General features: G+C 52.6%; 1 protein-coding gene across 1 annotated transcript in view; it reads right to left on the minus strand.

Moving 5' to 3' along the window:
- The window catches only part of SND1 (staphylococcal nuclease and tudor domain containing 1), a 383,215-nt gene that overhangs the window by 15,262 nt on the left and 341,176 nt on the right, over nt 1-26,777 (minus strand). The gene's annotated exons all lie outside the window — the stretch shown is intronic.

The following is a 26,777-nucleotide window of genomic DNA, read 5'->3' on the forward strand; positions in this document are numbered from 1 at the left end:
GGGCGGGGACTGCACTGACGCTGAGGGGCATGGGGGTGACCCTGGCAGGAAGCAGCACCTGAGGGGTCTGATCGACCCAGGGACCATGGGCTGCAGCTGGATCCCAGAACCTGCTGGCATGCCCACCGTGCACCCCGGCTCCGGGGTCACCCCTGCTTAGGACCTCAGCCCCAGACCCGGTATGACCAGGCCTCTGCCAGGCCAGCTTTAGGGCCGAGGCTCTAGTCGGGCTGGATCTCTCCTGCAACACAAGGCAACGGCCCAAGCTAAGTCCTTTGGTTTTCTCCTGACTGTCTCCTTCCCCTGCTAAAGGGGCCTGTATTAGCCTTTGCTGCCAAATGTAAAAATGTGTATTAATTTAAATGGCTTCAAGCTCGATTAAGCAATAAAATGAATGTCTAAATACGTGGGAATTCTTGAAGCCTTGGGGTGGAGCCTGTGTGAAGGTTAGAAGGGATGAGGGTGGGGTATGTCACACAACTCCCCAGATCTACAGAGATGCCAGAGTGGCAAAGGAAGTAGTGAGCAAGGAGAAAGTGGCCGACCACAGCTTCTTCCCACCTTATTCCTAACCTTTCAAGTGGAAACACAAGCTCAATGACATCTGAAGGTGAAGTATGGACCAGAGGGAGTATGCGAAGTCCAAAGAGGTTAGAAGAAAGATGCTCAGGGCTGCTGCCAAGGTTTGATGGGCTAATTTTCCAACTGCATCCCATGTGGTCGCAGGTTTGTGTCCCGGCTGCTCCCACTACCCTTCTAGCTCCCTGCTTGTGATCTGAGAAATGGCCTAAAACATTTGGACCCTGCACCTGGGTGGGAGCTCTGGTGGGAACCCCTGGCTCCTGGCTTTGGATCAGCTCAGCCCTGGCTGTTGTGGTCACTTAGGAGAGATGGAAGATCATTCTCTCTTTCTCTCCTCCTCTCTGTATATCTGCCTTTCCAGTAAAAATACATAAATCTTAAAAAAAAAAAAAAAAAAAAAAGAGGCACCAGCAGCCAGTGCTAGTAGATAATAACACAAGCCTCTCCTTCCTTCTCTTGACAACAAGCTGAACACCTCCACGAATTGGAGGAGTAAGTCGGACAGAGCACAGTGTCTGTATCCCCCAGTTTGGATGCACCTGGCTAAGGCCCAGGATGTAGGTAAAGCAGGGGAAGGGGCTCCAGAGCCTGCAGTGGATGGACAAGAACTGCCACAGGCAACATGATCCAAGGAAAGATCATCTTATGTGTGTCTAATTGTCCAAGGTTTCTGTAACATGCAAAGGCTAAGCAACAGCAGGTCCCCGCGGGATTCTGGAGGCAGCAGGAAGAAGACGGGCTGCTGGCCCAGTGCTGGGAGGTCATGAGACCTGGATGCAGACAAAAGCCAATGAGTTCACAGCCCAGGCCCAGATCAGTCTCCCTATCCTGTGACCTCTCACCTTCCCCAGCTTCAAGTTGCCAAGTGTCCCTCCTCACAGGCTGAGGAGCTGGCCAATCCTAGGGGTGCCACTGGTGGGTCAGCCTGGCTCTTGGCCACGGGTTGTTGAGACTAATGTAGGAACTTTCCAGCGGGGTTTCAGAGTCAAGCAGGCAGCACACTCTTTCGGCCTGTAGGATGCTCAAACTCAGACCTCACAGCACGCATCAAATCCCTAGTTCGCTCCTCTCTCTAGAAGGCCTGAATCCAGATGCTCCCCATATCTCCAGGGCTCACCTTAAAGACTGCGCAGTCACGAGCGGCCACACCTGTGGCCAGCACGGCCAGGGAGCCGCCAGGCTCCTACTGCCAGCTAAGCCTGCGATCGATGCGCTAACTTGGGCTTGACAAGTCCCTGGGCCTGGCCAGCAACAGAAGGAAGACATCTCTGGCCTTGGGCTCTGTGCTGCCACCGAATCCATCCATCGCAGGTTGTAGAGGGAGACAAAGCCATTGCCTGTGGGGCTCTGCTTTCCCTTTATTAGAGCTGCCGCAGCCACGGCAACTTCTCAAACAGAGGTTCTCAGGGGGAGGTGGGCTGCGCCGCTGGGCCTGTGGGCTCCTGGCAGGCAGCCTAAACCAAACCCCTTCAGGAAACACCTCAGCCTGGGGGTGGGGGTACAGAGCGGCCCTCCGGCGCACAGTGAGAACGGTGGGAGCTGTAGGCTGAGTGTTCAAGCAGGGAGCCGAGGCTGGCTGGGAGTGCAGCCCTCCTCATGGTTCTTTCCCACAGAGGCTGCAGGGATATATGGCTCAAAGATAAGGTGACGTGGGCTCATATCTGCATGAGCTCTAGTCTGCTGTTGAAGACACACACGGGGATATAATCTGCTCTTCATGTTCGCAGTAGTTACAAAATGACCATGAACACTTGAATTACTGGAACACTGAATCACTGGGAAAGAGTCTGGCGCTGTGTAAGCCTGTGGTCATAATATTTTTGGACAAGTAACCAGCATACACCTATGTTTCTGTATAAAGATACCTTATTTCACACTTTTTAAAAATTCATCAGCACGGAACTCACTGCCAGTAACATGGGAACTCCGGCTGAGTGCACACATGCACTTCCTCCATGAGGCACATCCAGTCTTCCCGAGTTTGGAACACTAGACAGCTGGGCCTGCAGCAGTGGCCTAGCGGCTAAAGTTCTTACCTTGAACGCGCCGGGATCCCATATGGGCGCCGGTTCTAATCCCAGCAGCTCCACTTCCCATCCAGCTCCCTGCTTGTGGCCTGGGAAAGTAGTCAGGGACGGCCCAAAGCCTTGGGACCCTGCACCCGTGTGGGAGACCTGGAGGAAGTTCCTGGCTCCTGGCTCTGGATTGGCACAGCACTGGCCGTTGCAGTCACCTCTGTCTCTCCTCTCTGTAGATCTGACTTTGTAATAAAATAAATAAATCTTTTAAAAAAACCAGACAGTCCCTTAGGATGTCTGCATAGGAACCATTTTAAATTCCAGAACCTCTAACAAGAAGTGTGTGCGTATAATGCAAAAACACAAAACAACAAAACCAAACCCATGGCCACGAATGGACTGCATGCAGGACACTGGTTCATAGTCAGAGGAGAACTGGGAGGACATCGTTTCCTCATTCGTGTGAAGATGGGACATGCTAACCAGTTCATCTGGGCACATCTGAAATCAACTGAAAGCACTATGGATGTTGGTTCCAGAGTTACAAATTTCAGCAAGTGAATTTGCAAATGAGAAGTGTGACTAATGAGAACTGACAATCTACAGAGAGCCTATTTCCCAGTCGCTGCCTGTCTCCAAGTGAAGATGGAAGGGGTTCTTTCCTGCCAAACACACAAGATACCGCCTATCCTATTAGCAATTGTCAGCATTAACTGAGATACTATTGTGACGGGGGTGGTGAGGGGAATAGGGGGACAGTGTTGTGGTGCAGTGGGTTAACCTGTGGTTTGTGACACACACCCCAAGTGGGTAGAAGCTCAAGTTCAGGCTACACCACTTCCCGTACAGCTCTCTGCAGGTACACCTGGGAAAATAGCGGAGGATGGTCTGAGCTTTTGGACCCTGGCCATTCCCATGGGAGGCCCCGATGGAATTCCCCACTTGTGGCCATTTGAGGAGTGATAAGCTATATTTAAAAAAAGAAAAAAACATGAGATACTATCGATGGGATGTACTGTAAATTGCAAAGTACTATACACAGGAAGAGACTGGGACTGCTCAGCTTCCATAGAGATCTCCCAAAACAGCAGGTGGCACCAGGAGTTTGGACCTTGGGTGATGAGCACAGGCTGCCAGAAGGTTGAGAGCAGACTTCAACCTGTGCACAGGAATTTGCTGTGTACGCATGTTTGGGTAGATATGGCCTGGAGGGTACCAGAGGATGTGTGTGCCTGAACACAGGCAGCATCACCAAGGGCCAGGGCACAAACTGAGAGCAGAAGGCAGAAGGCACTGGGGGATAGGAGTGACTCCCACGAGGCTGGGGGAAGGAGCAGAATGGTGTTGGTTAAGATGGGGGTGGGCACTCTGGGGGCTTATAGGTCAGCCACGGGTCTCAGGTGCTGAAGGACATTGTGGTGCTTGCCTGCCAGCCACTCTTGCCTCATGCTCTTGAAGCTGCCTGAGCAGGTAGGACTTCTGCAGTTCTCAACACTTAGGCTATACTAGTCTGAGCTGTGCCCTCCTGGCTTTGAGGCCACTCTTAATGAAGCCTTCCATGACTGTGAACCTGCAGTGGAAACCACTTTCTCTTGGCACTTAGGGGGCAGTGGGCAGCAGACAGCACCAAAGAGCATGGAGCCACATGGTCAGAGTTCAGATCCAGCTATATTCTCCTGACCTTCTGGAATACAACCTTGAGGGACTTGGTAAGATGGCTGAAGGAGCTTACCGCTTGACAGATGAATGCTACATCATGGCAAGCATTAGCAGCAGCAGCAGCCATTATTGCCATTCTTGTAGCGGTAGCGATTTTACTGCCATTATCTCCCTGGAGGAAGAAGCTTGTTTTGTCCTCCATTTCTCACACTGACTCGGGTCCAGCCCCAGCTGAGAACCCTGGGGCGGCTCTGCCACACCGTATCCTTGGCTGTCAAATGGAGAAGGTCCTATGCCCCAGATGAAGTAGCAGAAAGTGTCTTCCTTGACCCTTTGACCAATGCCTGCAGCTTGCAGGATGGCCTTAGGTCCATGGGACACCATGTCCAGCAGCGGTCCAGCAGCCGTCCAGCATGGCTGTGCCCCATAAACTTCTCATCAGAACCCAACAATCCCTGCTTACTGAGCCCTTTACTCTTCCCCCACCTCAAGACTTATTTACTTGAAAGGCAGGGTTACAGAGAGAAAGACACACAGGGAAAAAGTGTGAGGGAGAAAGGTAAAGAAAGAGATCTTCTATCTGTTGGTTTACACCCCCAAAGGTTCCAATAACTATGGTTTTAGCAGGGCCAGGTCAAAGCCAGAGCTGGAAGCTTCATCCAGACATCCCCCATGGGTGCAGGAACCAAGGACTTGGGCCATCCTCCACCGTTTTCCCAGGTATATTACTGGAGAGCTGGGTTGGGAGTGGAACTAGAACTAGCACCCCAATGGGATACCAGAGCTGCAGGTACCAGCTTAACCCGTCGCCTCTCAAAGCAACAGCCCCATAACTGCCTTCAATCTGTCACACCAGGAAAAGCTTAACTTGAAGTGCTCACACAAACTTCAAGGAGCAGAGGTAAGGCAAGGCATGGCAGCTGCCAGGAAGACAAGCTCAGGTGTGTGGCTGGTGCCCACACCCACGGGAACAGAAAGACATGTCTGCTCAATGCTGGGGTCATTCCTCACCACAGACTCAGGAGAGTAAGTGCCACTGGGTGGCCATGCCCAGGAGAATGACTGCTGGCCCGTCTATGGGCCCTTCCACTGCATGGTGGGATGTGTCCTCTTGCTCCCAAGCACATTCATGTGCCACTAATGAAATTGTTCTGGCTTATTTACCAAATTAATACAAATGGCACAGACTGTTAATTTGCATGTCTCCTAATTACTGAGGCCCTGTGCCCAGACTGCATACACCTCAGTGCCCACTTAGCCGGGAGGGAGAAGGAGAGAAGGCAGGAGCAAAAAGGAAGGGCAGCAGCCCTCAGCTCCATGCTGGGAGCAGGAGGGGAGAGGGGGGCCAGGAACCTGGTGACCTCAGAACCCCAACCTCAGCCCCTGTCTCACTTCCACCTCTCACCTAGACTTGGTCCCATTCCTGACAAAGGAACAGAGAGGCTGTTCACGGTCCTCCTGCAGACTAGCAGGTAGGTGGGCAGGCCGGCCTGGAGTGTTCTGCAGGGTTGGGGGCTGTGGAGCAGTGATGAGAAAGCAGGAGTGACTGTGCAAGGGCTGATGGCTTTACAAATGCTGAGGCACTCGAGGCTTCCCCAGGCTCACCACTGCCAATTAGCCTCGCCATTCTGAAATCTGAGGGAGGGGAAGAAAGGGAGGGAGAAGAGAGAGAGAGAGAGGGAATGACACAGAGAGAGAGAGAGAGTGTCAGTCTGCCTGTGTGTTTAGAGAGCTTGTGAGTATTTAAAACCACAGCTATCAAATGCGCTGGGAATTCCCACTGCCCTGGGGGGAGGGGGAGGGTCATTTCCTCACTGCTCCTCCCAGGAGCCCAGGTGAATGCTCCAGGAATCTGAATAAACGGATTACCCACATCCCAGAGCCTTCTCAGATCCCGGTAAGCTGGTGAGGACAGAGCGAGAACCTGCACTAAAGCTGCCTCCACTCAAAGCCTGGTGTATTTAAGGCAGCCAGGGGCACAGAGAACAAACAAATGAAAGACATGCTGAACAAGGGAACACACCGTGGGAATGTGCACAGGCAGGTCCTCCTCATGCCCCCCAGCCGCAGCCTTTCCCTTGGATTTGCAAGGACGGAGAAGAGGCGGCTGTGTCCTCTCCTGCCAAACATGCTGGTCTCCATGCGCAGTGCCTGAGGCAGCACAGCAAATTACTGAGCCTCGACCAGTCTCAGCCCCAGGGACTGGGAGGCTGCAGAGAGCCTGGAGAGCTGCGGCGCGGGGAATGAGCCCTGCCCAAGGGGGCTGGCCACCACAGGCAGGGCAGGCAAGGCGGAAGCAGCCCAGGACCCTGGAGCGTCAGCTTGAAGCAGGGGTACTGCCTACAGGTTTCTCCTGCGGGCAGAGTGGGAGTACTTGGGCCCACCACTGGGGAGGTGACCTTAGCTGCCCCATGGGATTTCACAGGGAGAGGGCTGAATGCTTAACTCAGGGCTGTCTGGCCATATTCCTGTTTCCAAAACCCCCAAAGGCGTTGGCAGCAAGCAGGAGGCCCAGAGGAACAGAGAACTACGACCAGGCCCTCAATCCACCTCTTACACAAGTGTGTGTGTTTCACACCCGTCCCCCCATGCCAGGTTCCTAAGTCTCCTGAGGGGGAGGCAGGGAGCTGTAGGTGTCAGCACTGCGCCTGGGGCTGAGAGTTAAGACAGGACAAGTCCCAAGGGGCAGAAGGGTAAGCAGGGGTAGTTTCCTTGTTAATCAGCTCCACTGGAACCTGGGCAGAGGGCAAGGTAGCAAATGCAGAACACAGGAAATGACTCAAGCCAGTCCACGCCCCTTTGCAACACGCCCATCCCACCCACAGCTTTTTTTCAAGGTTTTGAGTAGGGGATCCTGAGCGCACACTGAGGCTATGGTGACGCCTGAGCAGTGAACTTGCGGAGACAGTCCGCCTTAACAAAGCAGCAGTTTAACACCATCAATTTGTCCCCTCCAGTCCTGGCCATGCACAGACAGACCAACTTCCTTCAGGGCCAATGAACATTAACACAAAGCAATTAATAATGCAATGCCAGGGAGCTGAAGAGCAGTGTCTACGAAATGCCTCCTGGGTCTCTTTCCCATCAGGAGTGGGGTGGGGAGTGAGCAGGCAGCAGCATCTGGAGCGACAGGGATGCCAGCGCCGCCAGCGCCCCCGCTGCGAATTCCCCATCACCTCCAGACCAGATGACTCTTTCAGCTCCAGCCCATGGAGCGACAAGCTTTCCAGAAAATCTATGTTTCTCACATCTGAGCACCAGTCCATGGCCCGGAAGTCAGGCCCAGGTTGGAGCAGGTAAGAGGCGCCAAGAAGCTCCTGGAAAAGGAGGAAAGGTGGACCATAGGCAGGGTGGCTTGGATAGGAATTCAGGGCTTCTCTCTCTCTGGTTCTGGCTCTCCTGGAATGCCTTCTCTCTACCTTAGGGATGCAGGGTGGGATAACGGGCGTGGGGCCGAGGGGTGGCTTCTGGTCCTGCACGAGGCATCAGCCAAGGCGATTGGCAGTGTTGAAGTCTGCCGGGAAACACAAACCTGCTGACTCTAGGCCTTTGCAAGCGGTAACACAGTTTACAAACTGACGCAATCTGTTCCTTTGGTGCAGACAATAAGGAAGGCAGACTGTTCATCTTCCCAGGAAAACCCCAGGCTGGAGGTTGGAGAGAGAGTTAACTCTCTCTTCCCTGAGGTTGGCAGGGCATTGAGGGCCCGTGTTCTGCCCCAGTCCTTGTCTAGGGCACAGCTCTTGGAACCCTTTCCCAAAGGTTTGCTAGGCATCTCAGGCAGGTGCTGGAAGAACTCCTGAAAGCGAGGTACACCTAAGTGGCCCAACACCTCTGCAGGCTCCTTGGCTGATGTGGCAATCAGTCCTAGACAAAACAGGCGTCTGCATCCCACAACCCTTCCCCAGCCCTGGGCATGTGCCAGGATCTCTGTCAAGGTGGTGTTCTCCCAAGCCCTGCAGGGCCTCCGTCAACCTCAGTGCTACCCTTAGGCTGCAGGGGACTGTGGGGTGATCAGTGGGTGGAGGAGCTGCAAGGTAACTGGACGAGGTTATTAATTCACAGGCCAGGTCTGCAAGTAACCAAATCACTCTCCAGCTGAGACGAGTTCAAATGCCACTTCCCCTTGCAAGTACCTGTCCCTCTAATAAAGACCCCAAGGCCTGCCCTGAAAACCAGAGCAGATCCTTTTCTGTGCGCTCTGCTTACCTGACCCCCAATTCTCAGGCTTGTTTACCTGACTCACTGTGGGGTACCCACACTTTGCTGTTGGTAAGCATTTACTTAGCACCACGATTGCCTCTTTCTTTTCCCGCCATCATGGTGAGGAAAAAAAACAACAAACTGGCTCCAGCTCTGCCCATGTGCTTCCTCGGGCACCTGTGGCAGTGACTTCCATCCCTACCTTCCCAATTCCCTTTCCTATCAGTGCTCAGCGCTCAGCCTACAAACATCTTTGCTATCCTAGAAAATCTTGCCAAGATACTCCGTGTCGTTAAGCCCACCTCTGTCCTTCACCTGAAGAGCATTTTGCACTTGTCCAGCCCTCCTCCGTCCTCCAGCAACACCACGGTCACCACACTCAGGGCTCCAAGGTCACTACACGGCAAAAGTCACTCGGGAGCTCTTAACTGCCATTTTGATGATTTCCTCACAGATTTCATCATTTTTGACTTTTTTGACCTTTCAAATGATCTCACAAAGCTAAGCACCCTTTTACTTTTTTCCCCCTAAAATTTTTCTTTTCTGAGACCAGTTTTGGCTTTGTTTTCCCCCTGCTTTTCTGTAGTCTCAGTTGTTAATTCTTCCCCCACAGTGTGGCTTTGACTAGGGATAAGCCAGGATGTAATTTTCAGCTCCAAGACAGCCCCTGCACGCTGCCACGGACTCACAGGACACTGGACTGACTCCAGGCCCGACCTCCCTTCTAGATTCAACACCATCAGCTAAGTCTCAGCCGTGGCCAGCCCTGTGCTAAATCTCTTCCCGTGCTTTCTACCTGCCAGGTTTCCACTGCAAGGCAGCCACATGGGAATGATCCGGGCTCCTGGGCGTTGAGTCACAGCCAATCCCCAGCTCAGAGATGCCGCTTCAGAAACCGCTTTTGGATTCTTCCTCCTCCTTCTCTCCTTAATGCTACTCCTTCAATTTAGGACCTAGCTTTGGATAACAGGCCCCACTGGTATCCCAGGTACCTTGCCTCTTTCTAATGCCTCTGCACCATCCTGGAGGGTGTGGCTTACCCAAGGGCAGTGCAGCACAGTGGTTAGAGGCAGGCACAAGCTAGAATACCTGCTTCTGGTCTTCTTCCATTTATCGTGTGACCAAAAATGCATTATCTAACCTCTCTGGGTTTAGGTTATCCCTATATTTTCCCAATGGGTACAATACTGAATGGTGCCCACACCTCAAAGGGCACAGAAGAAGTAACTGAATGGATTCAAATTCAGCACTTAAGAAGAGACAGGCAGATAGCAAGTTCTCAATAAATTAAATAACAATGAATCCCAATCAGACTACTCTTCTGCTGAAATCCTTTGTTGTCTGACAAAGGTCAAACTGCCTTCTAACTGCTTCTACTGGTCTCAACTTCTGTCAACCTGGATCTTAGTCATCCCAACGCCCTCCAGCTCCACACATGATGTACTGTCCCAGTCTTGCTACATGCTCTTCCCTTTGGCTAGATGGAAGGTCCATTCCTGTGGCTTCCCTGCTTCCAGTCCGCTGGAGACATGGGGTGGCGTGAGCTGGAGCCATTCTACCTGGGCAGGCAAGGTTCTTCCCATAACACCACTTGCTGCCAGGAGCAGTCACTTATGCCAGCTGACTGGCACTCACTGTACAGACAATGGCAACTGCAATCTCTTTGCTTCTCCAGATCACGTGCTGTGGCCTTGCTGCAGGAGGAGTTCCTGAGACAGAACTCAGACTGTGGGCTCATGGAGGAACAGCAGCTCCCTGAGGTGAGAGGACTGTCCCACTCTGCCCCTGTTGCTGCAGGCCTGCTCGTAGGAGCCCTGAGGGACAGGAACTGGCTTTGGTCAGTGCAGCCAGCACTGATGACTCAGAGAGGCAGCCCAGACATGGTGAGCAGAAGGGGCTGTTTTGCACTTGGCTTTGCCTTACTGACTATAACTGGGCGAGGGTAGATTCCTCTAGTTATTGAGGCATGAGTGCAGGCAACAGCTGTGGCTGCCTCTCTCAGGTCTCCTACACACCTACTGCCTCCTGGGCACTGATCCCTTGACAAGGAAGGGGTGAAGAATGAGAGCTGATGAGAGACAGCAAGAGAAGGACAGGAGGCCAGGCCTGTGGCCAGCAGGACTGATCAGAGATGCCTTAAGGCCTGCATCTCCAGAGAGTGGACCACTGGACAGGCCATAGGGGTCTCGTGTAATATCCGAACACAAAGCCTGAGAAAGCCTAAAGGTGTAAGTCATTTGCTAGGTGTTGGATGGTCTTAGGCCTTCTAAAAGAACCTGGACACCTGGAGGCAAAGGCAATGCTATTGGGTTCCCCTGATTCCAGGCCTTGCTTTGGGAAGTCAAGCCCGGGGCTGGTTTACTTTATGGAGCTTTCAAGACTGGATGTGGCCACGGAGACCACAGATGCTGTTAGGATAGGCGAGGAGGGTCCCATGTAGGAAGAAAAGGGATATAGAGCTTCCAAGAAGGAAGAAAACAAGAAGTTTTCTGACCATCGGGTTGACTTCTTGACAAAAGGGACAGAATCCCTCTTGCAGGCCAGAAAAAGGTATCAGAGAGAAAAGCATCAACAAACATTTGACACGTGCGATTAACTTCTTTTGCTGAATCAAACTAAGAAAAGGCAAACTAGGCAAAATGCTGCAACACAAATTCATGAGAGCAGGACAGCTGGAGGCACTGAGGGGAGGGTGGGCTGTCCCCACAGCAGACCCCCTCACCCCTTCCTTCCAGCCTTCTTGTGCCTCCCTCACCACATGCCCACAAAGGTGCCATCCTACGGGGAAGGCCCTGCCTCTGCTGTGCACTCCTTCCTGCCCTTCCTTAAGTCCATCTTGCCTCCACATGCCCAGTGGGCAGCCTGACACAGGCCTGCTCACCTCACCAAGCCCTGGATGGAGTAGACAGGTTATAACTGACCAGAGAAGGCAGCCTGTACTGATCTGCACAAGGGCACTATGATGGGTTTAGACAGCTGGGCAAACTGTATCTCAGGACAGGAAACAGGGCCAGAGAGAACAGCCTCTTGTCTACTCTCACTAATGATTTGTTCTCAGACACAGGAGAAGAGACCTGAGCATTCTGGAGGACCAGGCCCATGTCTGATGCATGTGCCCAAACAGTTGTAAACCCATTAAAACACAGCACAAAGCACAAGAAATCTACTGAGATGACACTGGGTCTGAGACTTTCGGGGGGCTGGGCAGTGCCAGGGCATCCTGTCTGCTGCACACAGAACAGTCACAGTCTGGCTCTGTGTGGCCTGGAGGGCCCATCTGTGATCTCCCTGGCCTCTCAGTAATGCAGAGAGCAGCCCATGGGAAAAAGCCATCCATTATAAGGCTTGAGCATGTACACACGAAATAAGGATCAATGCAGCCTGCCAGAGCACAGCCTGGCCCCTGCCCAATACTGTGTGGACAGGCTGGGCTTCCTTTCGGCTGATAGATATTTTTAAATTGCTAATGACAATTAAAACATGGCCTCGCCTACATTCTTGGAGTGGTACTCTCATAGGCCATAAACCCTTCCTAATGTCCCAGTGCCTGGCTGGAGTTGGCACCCAGAGGCTTCTGGGTTACAGCTAGCAGCCCTGCCCAAGGGGTCCTCACTGGCAGGGAGAGGAACAGTGAGCAGAACACTGCACTCCTGCCTCCTCCGCTGTACCCTCTGCTCTGCAGAGTCACCTGTGCCTCTCTTGGGGGCCTTGGGACAAGCTCTGGAACCCTCACAAAGCACCTCCATGGGGTCAGAGGCAAGCCTGGAAGAAATAGTAGTGACAGGAGAGCACCGAAGGTAAGATGGGTCAGCATACTGGATGCCAGTGGCTGTGATGGCAATATCCCAGAAGTCGCAATTAAACTTTCGGAGAGAGCCCCTTCGACTCTATAGAGGAAGAACGGTGACCTACCTTAGTGCAAGCCTTACTCACTTCTTCCCAGACAGGTCACACGGCTACGGCTATGGCTACTGCTGTCAGTGCAGCGTCTCCCACTGGGAACTTGCTGCCACTGTGCCCTTGGCAAAGGCTCTGACACTCCTGCCCCCACCCCACCTCGCAGTGTAAATACCATTTAAGCAACCTGATTTCTTTTAATGCTGCCTGGGGGTGTTCTCAATTGCTCACTGCTCCTGAGCTGCTGCCTGGAGCTAGAGGGGAATAAAACAAAAACAAAACAAAAATGCAGCATGGGAAAGCTGGAGTCACCAGTGGGAAGGGAAAGGCCAGTCCCGACCAGGACCCTGAGCAGGTGCTCACAGAGATGTCACAGGGAGCATAGGGCAGGAAGGGACAGGGACATCATTTCCAAGGGGAAGCGCACCAGGGGGTACTTGCATTGGCCCCACCCTATTACCCCATTCCACCGAGGCTCTGGCCTGGCTCTGCTCAATTGCAAGCTGTGTGTTCCGCCCAAACCAGCCCCTACAGGCCTGTCAGTCCGATACCCTGAACCTTGCTGTTGAAGCCAGACCAGCAGCAGTTTCCTTGTGTTGCTGAGGGAGGAAGCAGTGCTCAGAGATTTGTCCATGTTCAATAAAGGCACACAAAGGCAAGGCTAAACGGGAGCACAGAGCAGGCGCAGCTGTCGGCAAAGGGCACCCCACACCGGGTCTATGTTCCAAGAAGCCTTCCCGATGCACTCTTTCTAACCAGTAACTTGCGTGCTGTCCCCAGCAGCTTCCTTTATAATTTACCTGCTAAGCCCCCCTCAGTGAGGCTGTTGGACTCTTTCTGGTAAACCCATGCCCAGTTCCCACACCCTGGGTACATGATATAGCAGGTGCATGATGGAGGGGGTCTTGGTAAGGTTCCTTTGCTTCTGGACAGCACCTTCCTCACTGCTGTCCAGAGTTCCCTAGCAAAGCCTGCTGCCAAGGCCAGGCAAGTGGCAGAAAATGCAGGCTCAAGTTGGAAGAGTGCAGTGCACATTGTGAGGAAAGATGGCTAGGGTTTAGTGTTACACATCTCTAGAAAGATACAGCAGGGCTGCAGATGGGTCGGGGATGCCCAGTTGAGCTAAGGAAAGAGATGAAAACATTCAAAAATGATTAGGATTCTTCAAAATGGGAAGAGCAATGCTGAGGCAACTGAAATGTATAAAAATCATTAAGGGTCTGTAAAGAGACCAAGGACTCATTGTACTCAACCAACCAAGAAATGGTTATGTGGCATCCACTAAGTAAAAAACCATTGCGTTCGGGCCCGGCGGCGTGGCCTAGCGGCTTAAGTCCTCGCCTTGAACGCCCCGGGATCCCATATGGGCACCGGTTCTAATCCCGGCAGCTCCACTTCCCATCCAGCTCCCTGCTTGTGGCCTGGGAAGGCAGTCGAGGACGGCCCAAGGCTTTGAGACCCGGCACCCGTGTGGGAGACCCGGAGGAGGTTCCTGGTTCCCGGCTTCGGATCGGCGCGCACCGGCCCGTTGCGGCTCACTTGGGGAATGAATCATCGGACGAAGGATCTTCCTCTCTGTCTCTCCGCCTCTGTATATCTGACTTCGCAATAAAATAAATAAATCTTTAAAAAAAAAAAAAAACATTGCGTTCTAGGCACTACAGTGGATCTAAAAGCAGGAAAAAACAAAAACAAAACTCAACTCTTGTCTGCAGAGAGTCCAAGATTTACTAGAGAAAACACGATGAAACTACATCATGTCAATCGTGTCTTCTCTGAATCATCTTAGGAAGGCAGGGCAGGGACGTGGACCAGACTCCCTGCCATCCTGGTCCAGTCTTGGCTGGGGGAGAGGGATGGGAAGAAGACACACAGTGACAGCCTGAACTCTTTCTGTGTCTCTCCCTTTGTCTGTCTGCCCTTTAAATAAAGGAAACGTTTCACAAAAAAGAAAGAGAAAGGGGGTGGAAGGGGAAATTCTTGGAAGAGGGACCAGGCCTGGGAAAGGTAGAGCAGCAGGGTGGCCCTATTTCTGCTGGCCTTCCTGCCCTGCAGCCCCCAGGGCCCCTACTGGGTATCTTTTTGTATTTGTGGACCAGAACTAGATCTGGTTTCCCCTACTGAAAGAGACAATGGAAAAGGCAGCAGAATCTATTGCCAAGGAGATGTGGAAATTTAAACTTCATAAGCAGCCTGCAGGCAGCTGGACAAGGCAGATATCCATCCGACTGGAGTCACTCTGTAAGGCGATATCCATCTTACTACACTAAACGGTTAAGAAAGGCCCCACACCACAGAGCAGCTGCCCGTGGCTTTCTGCTCACCTTCCTGAGCACATTCATCAGCCCATTTTGTTTCCTCTGTAGAGATCAGCCCCAGAATTACAAACTGCTGAGAGGCAGCAGAAGTTTTAAATTAAGCATTCATGGGCGTAGGTGAGCTCGGGAAATGATGGTGGGTCGCAAGGCAGGCAGACAAGATTTAGTGCTTCATGTGCAGGAGGGAAAGCTGAGCCTCATCAACAAGTCTGGATCAAGCCTGAGGCCAGGCAGAAAGAGGGACTAAGGGGGGGGGGGGATATGGAGGGAGGGAGGGAGGGAGAGAGACAGAGAGACAGAGAGAGAGAGCGAACGCGCGCGCCAGGGAGGAGAATTTAAAAGCTCTTTGGTCAAGGGGTCAGGCATTCTGCATGAAAAAGCGAAAATGATTGGAGACTTTGAACCAGTGCTAATGCCAACCTCCGTGCAAGGCATAACTATGTGCTGCGCAGAACGTGTGTGGGAGGCGGGGACCTGGGCAGGGCCAGGAGCCGGGGCTCCTGCTTCCCTCCAGGCACATCCCGACCTGCCAGGGAGCCCTAGGTCACCAACACTCTCAGAGAACATTGCCCTGCTGCCCTGCATCCCTGTTCCTCCACTAGCAGGACTTTCTCTGCCACTCTGGCTTGCACTTGGAGGGTGAGGTCCCAGCCTTTCTGGGGACTGGAGGGATTGCCCTGAGTAAGGCATTAATTAAGGCTGAGGTCAGAGGAGGAGCTCAGCTTGAGCCTGCCTGTGCCCTGGCTGCTGCAGCTACTCCTGGCCACAGCCTGGGAGCCTCTGGGTACTGAGACAGCTGCCTTAGTGCTGACTGGCGGCATGGGAAGGTAGACAAGAGCATGGCCAGTGCTCGGGGTGCTGGAGATGCTGCCCTTTGTACCAGCAGTTCCCATGACCATGTTTTACTTTCTCTCCTTGTACAGACATTCTGGGATGGGGGCAATAAAGTTCTGACTGCTGTAGGAGACCTCAGCTCGCTCAAGCAGGGCATTGTGCAGTGCTGGGGAGGGTCTGACCCCAAGCATGGGCACTGCTGGAGGACCAGCGGAGGAGGAGCCACTGTGCACCCAGAACCCTCCCAGGGAGAGCAAACCTCGCTTCTCTTGCTCCTGGCTGGACCTCTTTCCCCACTGCGCCGGCATCTGACCTTCGTCTTTAGAACAACAATGTTTTCTATACTCCTTTAGGTACTGGGGGAGAAAACCTTCTAACAGATCTGGTTTCCTAGAACAGTCTCCTATGAACCTTGGGTGTTGTTCAGGGCCCTGGTGGGAAGGCAGGCAAGAGACGGCAGTCACCTGCCCAGGCTGACAGGCGGGAGCAGGGCAGAGCTCCTTGCTTTGGAGCCGGCAGCCTTGGGGCACACAGGGCTGCAGTGGCTGCTGGCTGCCGAGTGGGTTCTTGAAGGTCAGGTAAGGGCTTGTATAGGATAAAAGAGACTTTTGGGAGAGGAAAGAGAGGCAGTGAACTGGCTTCCTGCCAAGACACGGGGTGAGAGTTTCATACAGCCCAGCGGTTTACAAACATGGAACCTCTGCCAACGTATCTCCTTGTCAGTTATGGAAGCCTTAAAACTCCCTAACAAAACCTTCCAAGCCCACCGGATTGTCTACAACACTCTCACTCCAGCTGCTACGCTCGACTCACTGTCCACTGCAGACAGTTTTATTAAATCCATCTTATTTGTGCTTAATTTTAAAGCAATCAACTCCAGGAAATTAGTTGTCAGTTCTGAATGCTTTAGGCAGCACCGGCTACACAACAGGCATGTGCACAATGTTGGAAGAAGCCTCAAAGGTCAGGGCTGCCTGTTGACCTCTTCAGATAATGTTATAGACTGTAGCTCTGTCCCAAGGGATCCATTCATGCTATGGACTCCCCAGGGCAATGATGTACAGGGCATGGAAGGAGGGTGGGACACAAGACTGGCATTCCAGGCGCAGCCCACGGAGCCAGGCTGTGGACAAGGAGATGGATACGGTCTGATCTCCCTTGACGGACGAGCTGTGTTCAGCAAACAGCACGGCATGCAGCTGTCACTCCGATGCTGTGCTCTGACAGGCATCGATCAGGCTGCGGTGTGAGCATGCAGATCCACTCGCGGGCCTCGGCAACATCGCTGGCGCGGAGGCCAGTGCTGGCTGCATGCCCCCAGCGGAGGCTGCTGAGCGCAAGACAGCACCGACGGGGAACGTGAGGCCTTTTCAAGAGACCCATTCCTGGGTGGAATTCAAAGCTGGGGCCTGAAGTGGATTCAAACAGCAGAGATAGACAGGCCCAGCAGCCTTGACAGGACAAGCTGCCAGGATGGGAGATGGTTCAGACAGCTCAGTTGTACACACAGGGCGCCGGGCTAAAGCCCAGCATAAGTGGCCTGTAATTTGTAAGCCCGAGTGGAAGACACAGCCTGCCGGCAGCTCAGCTCTGTTTTCCCAGTCTCATAGCCCGCTGTGCTTCCTGCTGCCCTCAGAAAGCCCCAGGGAATTCCATAACACTTTCCCCACCAGCCAAGGTCGTCTGCCTCTCCTTCCCCACTGTGGATGTCCTCCCTGACACCTGCCAGAAGAGCTTCAGGCAGCTTCTCTTCCGGGAGGAGCCTGTTCTGCTGCTGGGGGGCGTCTAGTGGAAACCTCCTCACCTAAGCCATCTCCTGCCTGGCCCAAGACTGGGGCTCTGGAGCAATTTGGAAACAACACGATCTCCGTTTTTCTCATTAACCAGAATGTAACTCAGGGGGCTGCTTCAAACACTAAATGAGAAAAGACTCCCTCATCAAATGAGCAGTCCCAGCGTTCAGCAGAGGCGAGGACACGGGAAGGTTCCCCGTCTGCCTTCTTCCACCTAACGGGGACCCCACTTTCTGCACCAGTCTCCCAGCAGTACACCTCCATTCATCCAGAGCCCACATGAGGGGATGTCACCCCAGGGGCTGCTCACGCAGTGAACACTGTTTACCTGCTCCCATGAATCCTGCTCTTTGCTAACACAGTCTCTGCCAGCTGCTCCACCCTGCTGGCGGCACCATGTGCAGTAAGCCCCGGCCTCCGGGCGCCATCTTGCGATGAGATGCCCTTGAGTTGGGTCACTTCCATCTTGTGATGGCACGGCTGGTTTCTGAACATGGGCCTTGGGATTTTCTGGGATGGGGGAAATGGTTTTCTGCGTTGTGAGCGACAGGCATTTCTCCCCTTGCTTGGGAGCCGGTGACAAGCCGACTATTCATAGTAATAGGCAGTGGGTGCGTTCTGCTCAGAGGACCTCCCTGGCAGAAGGCAGCCCAAGGGAAGACACATAAATCTGCCTTGCCAGGAGGGACTAGGTATGTTTTGTGGAGATGAGACAGCTCCCCATGCCAGGGCTAAGGGAGCCCTATAGGCACAGCACACAGGTAGGTCCCCAAAAGAGCAGGCCTGGCGCTACCCCTGCAAACTCTGATCTGTATCTCCACTGACCTTAGGCACACATGCCTTGAAATGAGCACAGTTCAAACAGGTCCAGACAGGGACACGCAAAATGGAGAGGAGGCAGAGCAGAAGGCGGAAGGACCCAGGACAGGATGTTCTTCCTCAGCCTGGAAATGCAGAGAAGGAGTTGGGCCGAAGCCCCGCGAGTGAATCAACAGGCCACAAGCACCACGGAAGAGGAATCTGAGCCCAAAGACCAGGGGAAGAGGGTGTGAGGGATCACGGACATGACAGCCTGCAACTTGAGGCTAAAGACTGTCTTCTTTGGATTGTTCCAGGGACAAAACTGTGGGACTGTGGGGCTGTGAGGCTGCTGAGGGACAGACACGCGCGTCTCACTGGAGATCCGGCTCCCATGGCTTCACACTCCCATGGAATACGAGGGCCTTTCTGGATGGTTTGCCAGCCAAGAAATTTCAAGTGAGTTGCTGAGAGCAGTGAAGGCAAGGCTTGCAAAGCTGTTCTTTTGTTCATGTGTCCAAGTGTAAGTGTAAGGTGGGCTATCTGGGAAAAAGGGTGAGTGAAGGAATCAAGGGAGATGGAACTCTACAGATCCTATTGGAAGAACTCAATTTTCTATCAAGGATATAAAAACGAAGGTAAAATTGTCAGAGAACAATGGTCTTGTAAATATCCTGTCTTGGGGCCAGTGACGTGGCATACCAAGTTAAGCCTGATACCTGTGGCACCAGCATTCCATATGAGCGCTGTTCTGTTCATGCGCTCCACTTCCAACCCAGCTCCCTGCAAATGCACCCGGGAAGACAGTGGAGCCTGGCCTGAGTGTTTGGGCTCCTGCACCTGAGAAACATCTGGCTCTTGCCTTTGGCCTGGCCCAGCCCTAGCCACTCAGCCTTTTGGGGAGTAAACAGCAAGCAGAAAATGCTCCCCTCTCTGTTTCAATTAAATAAAACAAATCTTACTCCCCCCACAAAAAAACGCAAAATAACAACAACAAAACCAAAACAAAAAAGGCACTTTGTCCGTTGTTGATTATGGAAACTTCAGAAAAGAAGGTGGTAAGCTGAGTACTCTCCCTTGTTCTATTAACTCCTTTCCTCTAAACACACACACACACTACACATGCCCTAGCATGAGGTCTGCAGGTCTGCTCCTATAAGGGGGTCAAAGAAAGAGGGGCGCAAGGCAAGAGTGGGGAGCGAGCGGACTTGGAAGGGTAGCGGCTCTGGTTGCAGCTCCCAGCAATGCCTAACAGGGCCAGCACACCTGAGGTTGGTTATTTGGAGTTTGGCTAGGCTTGTATGCCTGCTGCCAACTCCGCCCTCCCACCCCACAAGGATCTGCTCTTTTGCAAGATGGACAGCCTGGGGAACAGCTGGAAGGGGCCGCACATCAGGGACGGTGTTCTCTTGACTGTCACTATGCGGTTCTGAGGCAAAAAGGCAGAGGAGGGTGGGCAGGGACGAGGGGCACAGGCAGCCCGGGCCCCCACCTCACGCCTCCCACACCTTCCCCAAGGCACACACTGCTCCTGGCAGTGTTCATGCTCCGCCATGCAGCTGGCCAGGCCACAGCCGAGCAGCTGTCTTCCGGGGACCCCCTTCGGTTCCCTCCCTGCCTCATTCCCTAGGCTCCTACCATACCGGCTGTGCCCCCCCGCCCCCGTTCATCCCCCTCTTTTACAATCAGTGCTAATTGAAGCACTTAACCTACAGACAACAACATTTGTCTTTGGAAACCATTAAGGAAAGTGTCTCAGCTGAGGCGGCAGGCAGGAGGCCTGCTCTGGGACAGTGCGGTAGGCTCTCACACACAGGCAGCACCACGCAACACAGAAACACGCATACCACAGAGAGCTCCAGGAGCTCGGCAGAAGCCTCCAGCAAGTGTCACAGACTCTCCTCAACAGAGCTTCCTGAGTTAAGGGCAGAAAGTGCTGCCAATCCTACCTTGGGGCCTGGAAATTGCAGCTGTGGTCCACCCTTTCTGAGCTTCTGCCGCACATTCCCCCGGGTCCAGAGAGAATGGGGAAGAGAGCCCACAGCACTGGTGAGAGCATCTTCAGGACAGAAGGAAGCGTTTGCTGCATCCCATTCCCCGTCCCGACTCTACAGGGCTGTGCTTTTTCTCATCCCTGGTGCTGTAAGCAAAAGCGCCACTACCAAAATGGGCATCTCCCCTTCTACCACGAGTTGGGACACAAAGGTTCTACAAGGGCCAGGAAGCAGGGGTGAGGACTCAGTCTCCTCTAACAGGGGGCTAGAAATGTGCAGCTGCTCTGGCCCGGCCAGCTCTGGAGAGGTGAAATGAGATGAAGAACAGGAAGGCGAGGAGAAAGAAGGATCAGAAGGGTGTGCCGGAAGGGAGCCTGGATGTTCTGGCGGGCAGCAGGAGAGAAGGCTGCGAACGAACGAACGTCCGAGGCCCATGCCATACAGGGGAGAGGAGACAAGCTGCGGGCTTCTTTGGCTTTGCGTCCTCATCTCGCCACGGGGATGGGCTAAGATCTCTACGCCTCAGCTCTCAGAACCCTCATTCTAATCCTTGGCTCTGCGGTGCTAGTTACACACTCAGGTCCTCTCCCCCCACAGGGTATGTTCCTCGCCTCCCAGCAAGGAGCAAGGCCAGATGAATACCGGAACAGGTCTCTGGGAAACTAGGAAACTTACCTAATTTCCATCCTTTTGAGCTCTGAGGCTGTGTCAGGGGCTTCTCCTGACCAATGCCTGGGCACGTTCAGGGATCAGAGATCAACTGATGGTCATAGGATGGAGACAGGCCAAGGCAAGTCTACCCTTTCTAAAAGTGGACTTGAAAGGGGGTTGGGGGAGAGAGAAGGCAGAAAGCCCGCAGCCTGCCCCAGCCCAACGTGCTGTATGAAGCACAGGAGCTGTTCCAGGCTAAGTGTTAATAACAAATGCAAGGCACCCTGACCTCACGTCCTCTGTGGGCAGGGCCACCAGCGTACAGAAGGAGTCGACCGTGAAGCTGTTTCCCTATAGGAATGGAATTATTTCCGTGATGGTGCAAAATAAAAACAAAACTCTGAGGAGTTATTCCCTTTTCAATGACCTCTCCACTCCGATTTTACTAAAGACAGTCCCAGTTTGGTGCTAATCTGTCTTCACTATCTCTTTAACCAGAGACAGGGTCTTGCTGGCAAGTGAGATTTAGCCAGAATTCAGCGACACCCCTCTGAATTCTATGCATTCATTTTTAAGGGTTCCTTTCCTTTACTGCAAGAGGTACTTTTCCATTCAAGGTGGTCTCTCAAACACTTTGTATCTGAAAAGCCAGGGTGAAAGACATAATGACGTGACAGGCCAGGTGGTACCTGCACTGGTAAAAGCGCACAGGCTGGTGAGGAGAACTGGGCAGAGCAGGGATGGCACTGTGCGGCAGCACTCCGGCTGCCTCCGTCTCTGGTGCTCGCTGCGGCAAGGGGCACAGGTCGCCCTTCGAGCGCCACTTCCGCCTCTCCTTGCTAGCAGGACCCCATCGTTTCCCCTTGTTTGTGACTCAAGAAAACGCTGCCTGGCAGGAGTTACTTTATGTGCCATTCATAAGACAGTATCTTCAAATACATTAAGTAAAATATGTAAGATTGCAGAGGGAAACTAATTATACTAAAACACAGCTAGGAAAAGGAAAATACTTCTTAAAGCCTACTAGAATCAAAATATAGTATATACATGTGCTTTTTATATTAATATACTACATAACAAGATCTAGCAGATCTCAAAATTACTATAATTTTCAAGCACTGATAAGAATAAAGAGTATTCTGAGGTTCCTGCAATTATTGTGATGTAAAAATATCTGACTTTTCTGGGAGATAAAAATCACAGACATATGACTTTTTCCAGGATCTGCTCCCTACCTTCATACTCAAAGGAAATGTTAATGTTGTTAGAGGCTAACAAACACCAAGGTGTTACTGTTCCTTTCCAAACTCACAGGCCCTACCAATCTTTGGTATACAGTCAATCATCTCGGTGGCAGTGGTGGTGTTGTGGTCTTAAGCAGGTAGTTCAGGGTCAGGAGCTTGGAAGCCACGCCTCCCCCACCCACATACTCCTTTCTGCCCACCTGTGAGTCAGGAACTCACCTATCACCTGGAACCCGAGAGGGGCCGGTATTGCCTTGCTGTGTAACCACGCCCCCCTCCACCCCCTCCTGCAAACCCCCATAGAGGCCCATGACAGGGAGGGGCTCGCTCTCTTGGCTTCCGTCACTCTGGCACTCCAATTTGGCCTCCCCAGTACCCGCTTGCTCTCTGACTTCCTGCAGACAGACTCCAAGGACAGGTAGCCCCTGAGCATGGTCCTGGTGTGTCTGTATTCCTCACCCTCTGTTCACTGCTTGGGTGGGACAGTGAGGAGGCAAATGCTAAGACACCCAGGAAAGGTGAGGCCTAGCAGCAATGGAGTGTGGACAGAGAAGCCAGGAAAAGGTGAGTATCTGTAGCATTGTAAGTGTGTCTAGGTTATTCACTGCATGTCTCTTAGGAAAACTTACATTGCTAGGGAAGCTGGAAGATAGGTCTTCAGTTTAATGGATGGGCATTATGGTAAATGACCATTTATTTCTCAGGGTTTTAATTCAGACTGGATTGCTACATGAACTTGTCATTTGCTAATTTCTAGTGGGCACTGCCATCACCAAGCTTAGTTCAGAAAGACTCCTTAGTACATGCTAGACCTGTCCAGCATCAGCTCTCTTGCACCCCACAACAAAGCGGTGATGAGGCTCCTGCGTCATGATCCCAAGTCACTAGTTTAGGAGCGGTCACAACATCTATATACAGATAAAGTCAGCTGACAGCCCTGCAGGGGAAAATTCTTTGGTTGTGAAAAGGCCATAAAGTAAGAGTTGTTGTGAAAAAGCCGTAAAATATCACGTATGAGCACATGATACCTGGAGCTCCAGCAGCCGTCTTGTAACCACCAAAGGCAGGTGTGGCAGCAGGCAGACAATGGCAGAGAACCTGGGGCCACATTTCAGTTAAACCAACCCCCTGCAGCTTGCCCTACTTTTGCATAGACAATTTGTGGAGATGACACATCTTCTCATTATTTAAGCTGCTTGGATGTTCTACACTTGCAGAGCATAAAACACCTAGGGTCTAAAGTGACCCACGACTCTTTACCACAGTGCAAAACAAAACAAGGTGTCTGGATCCATTAATACAAGGCGCGGCAGGGGTTGCTCTGGCCCCAAGCCCATCGCCGTCCCCTTTGGCAGCCTCTTGGGCCCCTCACTGTACAACAGGAGAGCTCTGTGATGAGAAGTGACAAGATGGGGACCACAGGACTGCTGATGGCAGGAGAGCGCTCCTGGCAAAGCGTGCCATCGGGAGGGCGGGAGCCTGGCCCAGGGCTTCCTTCTGGGTGCAGCTGTCAGGGTGGCAGAAGGGCAGGCTCTGTGGGAAGCTGATCTGGCAGAGAGAGGGCAGGCAGTTCACAGCTGGAGAGTCCACAGACAGAGTCAAGGTTTGTAGGTTCTTAACTGGTTCTGAGTCAGACATCAAAGCTGACAGTGTGATGTTTCACCAGCACTCCTTTTCCCACTTTGTCCAGCAGCCTACACCTCCAGTCTCCATTCTATCAGTATACACATTTCTCAATTCATAGCTGTAAATCTGATACAAAGCTTGGAGAAGACATCAGACAGGGCCCTATAATCTTTGCTAATCCTGTAATCGGGAGCTAAACCTACGACACAAATGGATTTACAAAATAAGGATTTTAGGCACTCAAATGGCATTAACAGGCAACAGAGACAAATGTATACACCAGCCGGACAAGATCCATCAATAGGACCACAGTTCATTTCCTCTGCTTGATCCACACTATCTGGAAAAATACAGGACCTGAAGAAGTAAGCTTGCTCTGCCTCTGAGCAAGAGGGTGATGTCATCTCCACAAGCCCCTTCTGGAAGCTTCTCTTTAATTATTTGGGAGCATGAAGGAGGGGAGGGATAAATGGGGAAAGGGAAGACGGAAAGAATAACAGCTTTCCTTTTATCCTGAACTTTTTATTATTTGGTGTTTAAAAAAGAAAAAAGAATGGCTTCAGCAAAGTAAAAGCATGGGAGAACAAGAAGGAAAACAAAAATAAAACCAAGGGCCTGGTACAATGGTTAAGTGGCTAAATCCTCGCCTTGCTTGTGCTGGGATCCCACATGAGCATCAGTTCTTGTCCTGGATGCTCCACTTCCCATCCAGCTCCCTGTGGCCTGGGACCCTGTGCCTGCAAAACTAGCGCTCTAGTCTGCGATGCTGGTGACCCAAACACCATCACACTTGTTATAATAGCAACAGCCTGATAATGTTTGAAAAGATGTATTTGTACTTGAAATGCAGATTTAATGAAGAGAGAATAAAAGCCAGAGAGAGAGAGGTGTTCCATCTGAGGCTCAACTCCCTAAATGGCTGCAACTACAACAGCTGACCCAATCCAAAATCATGAGCCAGGAGCCCCCCCTGTATCTTCCACATGTGTGTAGGGGCCCAAGGACTTGAGCCAGCCTCTAGCCAGCCTCTGTTTTTTTCCAAGTCACAAAGAGTGTGGAGCAGCCGGGGCACAAATGCCATGGCACCCACCTGGGATGGCAGAGCCACATGCGGAGAACTAGCCTGCTATGCCACTGCGCTGGTGCTGATAAACAATATCTTTAAAGAGACAGACACAGGAATGAGCATTCTGGCAGACTGGGTTAAGCCCTGCTTGGAACACTCACACCCCCTATCACAGTACCAGTGTGCATCCCAGCTCCTCCACTTGCGGTCCAGTTTCCCATCAGCACATCCTGGGAGGCAGCAGGGGATGGGCAGGTGACTGAGCCATCCATGTAGCACACAGGTGGGAGACGCAGAGGGAGCTCCTGGAGATCGGCTGCGGCCTGGCCCAGCCCTGGCTGTTGCAGCCATCTTGAGACTAAACCTGCAGATAAGATCTCTCTCTTTCTGCCTTTTAGGCAAACACACCTTAGAAGAAAGAGACAGAACAGACTAAGATAACAGCAGCAGAAGCCAGCTCCTGAAGCGGCATTACCAATGATGAGGCAGGGGTGGTGGTGCTACCCAGGGCCAGAGGTGGGTTGCCAGGCCTCCTATCACAGAGGACATGCCTCTTGGCCTCAACTGGATCAAGAATTTCACACTGAAGCTGCCAACTGCACAGGAGGAGAGGGACTCATTTCTGTCTCTTTTCAGACAACAGGAGCCCAAGATGACTTTAATTGGTTAGGAAATCAGAACAGCTCAGGCCCACCCAGGTCCTGGTGGGTGACCGAGATGGGGTGCTCCAGCAGGATGGGCAGCATGGCAGACGCCAGACTGCATCCTGCTGACTAGGGCTCCGAGAGGTGGATGGGCTGGCCTTACTCACATTCTTTCTTCCTCTCTGCGGTGCACACATGCAGCCTGGGAGGATCCCACTGACCGGCATCTAAAGGCAGACTGCCAGCGGCCAGGGCAGGAAGGACAGCGCTCAAGCTGCCCCACGTGCCCAGGATCCCAAGATGGTGATCTCTTGGGGCGGGATCCCCAAGGGCATGGTGCCAGCAGGAAGGCACCACTGAGTTGCTGGGCCGGAGCGGACACTGGCTGGTGGGGGAGGGGGGACCTTGTGGGACGCAGGCACTGCTCACTTACACAAAAGATCCTTTCAGAGGTAATGGCTGGCAGGGCTCCTCACGGGCTTTTCTTGCGGCTTGTGCATGGAATACCAATGAAGCAGCCTTGCTGGGCTGCCACACAAACTGGCCACAGTCACTGCAAACATGATCCGGAACCAGGACCTCCCCCTAGCCAGGGACCCCCAAGTCCCGGGCTGGCTGCCCACGATGGCTGGGGCCTCAGCAGCTTGCTTGGAGAAAGTCATCTCAATCTAGGGTCTGTTAAGACCTGGTTTACAGGAGCCCAGGATGAAAGCTTCCCAGCAGTGCCCTGCAAGCACCTGCGAGCCACAGTGAGGCAGAAACTCAAAGATGGAGGCTGCTGGGCTATGGGAGGAGAGGCTCACAGTGGCTGTGTCACCCGTGTTACCCGTGGTTGAAAAGAAATAAACGTGTCCATTCTGGCTACATTCTGACCTCCATGTGAGAAAGACAGCAAGTAAAAGACAGAGGAAATGCATAGCAAGAAGCCAACTAACCAATCAATGAATTAGGGACATTCTAATTCTTCTTTCTAAATCTGACAGAGGAGTCCAAGGCCCTAGATTCTTTATTTCACACATACTCGGCCCCCAATCCTCTAGATACCTGGCGATTCCCACTGGAGTCAGAGTTGCAGCTGAGAGCACGAAGCCAGAGCAGGGTAGCGGCTGGCAGATCCAACTCCTGAAGAAACTCCTCTATCATAATGAACAAGGAATGCAGCATCCAGGAAGCTGGGTGCCAGCCAACCCAGCCAGCGGCTCTTTGATGACTCACGGGGAAGCCCAGAGAGTGAGCTCAGGGCCGGTCTCCTGGTGTCCCAATGCTGCATCCCACCACTGGGGTAAAGAATTTTCTGTTTGTCCTTTGGCTTACGACACCAGATGGGATGGGACGGTCATACTAGCACAACTGAGACAAAATCTGAGCCCACCTTTCTATCTTGGATTCTTAAGAACTCTCCCCCTAAAATGCTTCAGAAAGACCAATGAATCCAAGGAGGAACCCAGTT

This window comes from Ochotona princeps, chromosome 25 (assembly GCF_030435755.1).
Source record: "Ochotona princeps isolate mOchPri1 chromosome 25, mOchPri1.hap1, whole genome shotgun sequence".
NCBI lineage: Eukaryota > Metazoa > Chordata > Mammalia > Lagomorpha > Ochotonidae > Ochotona > Ochotona princeps.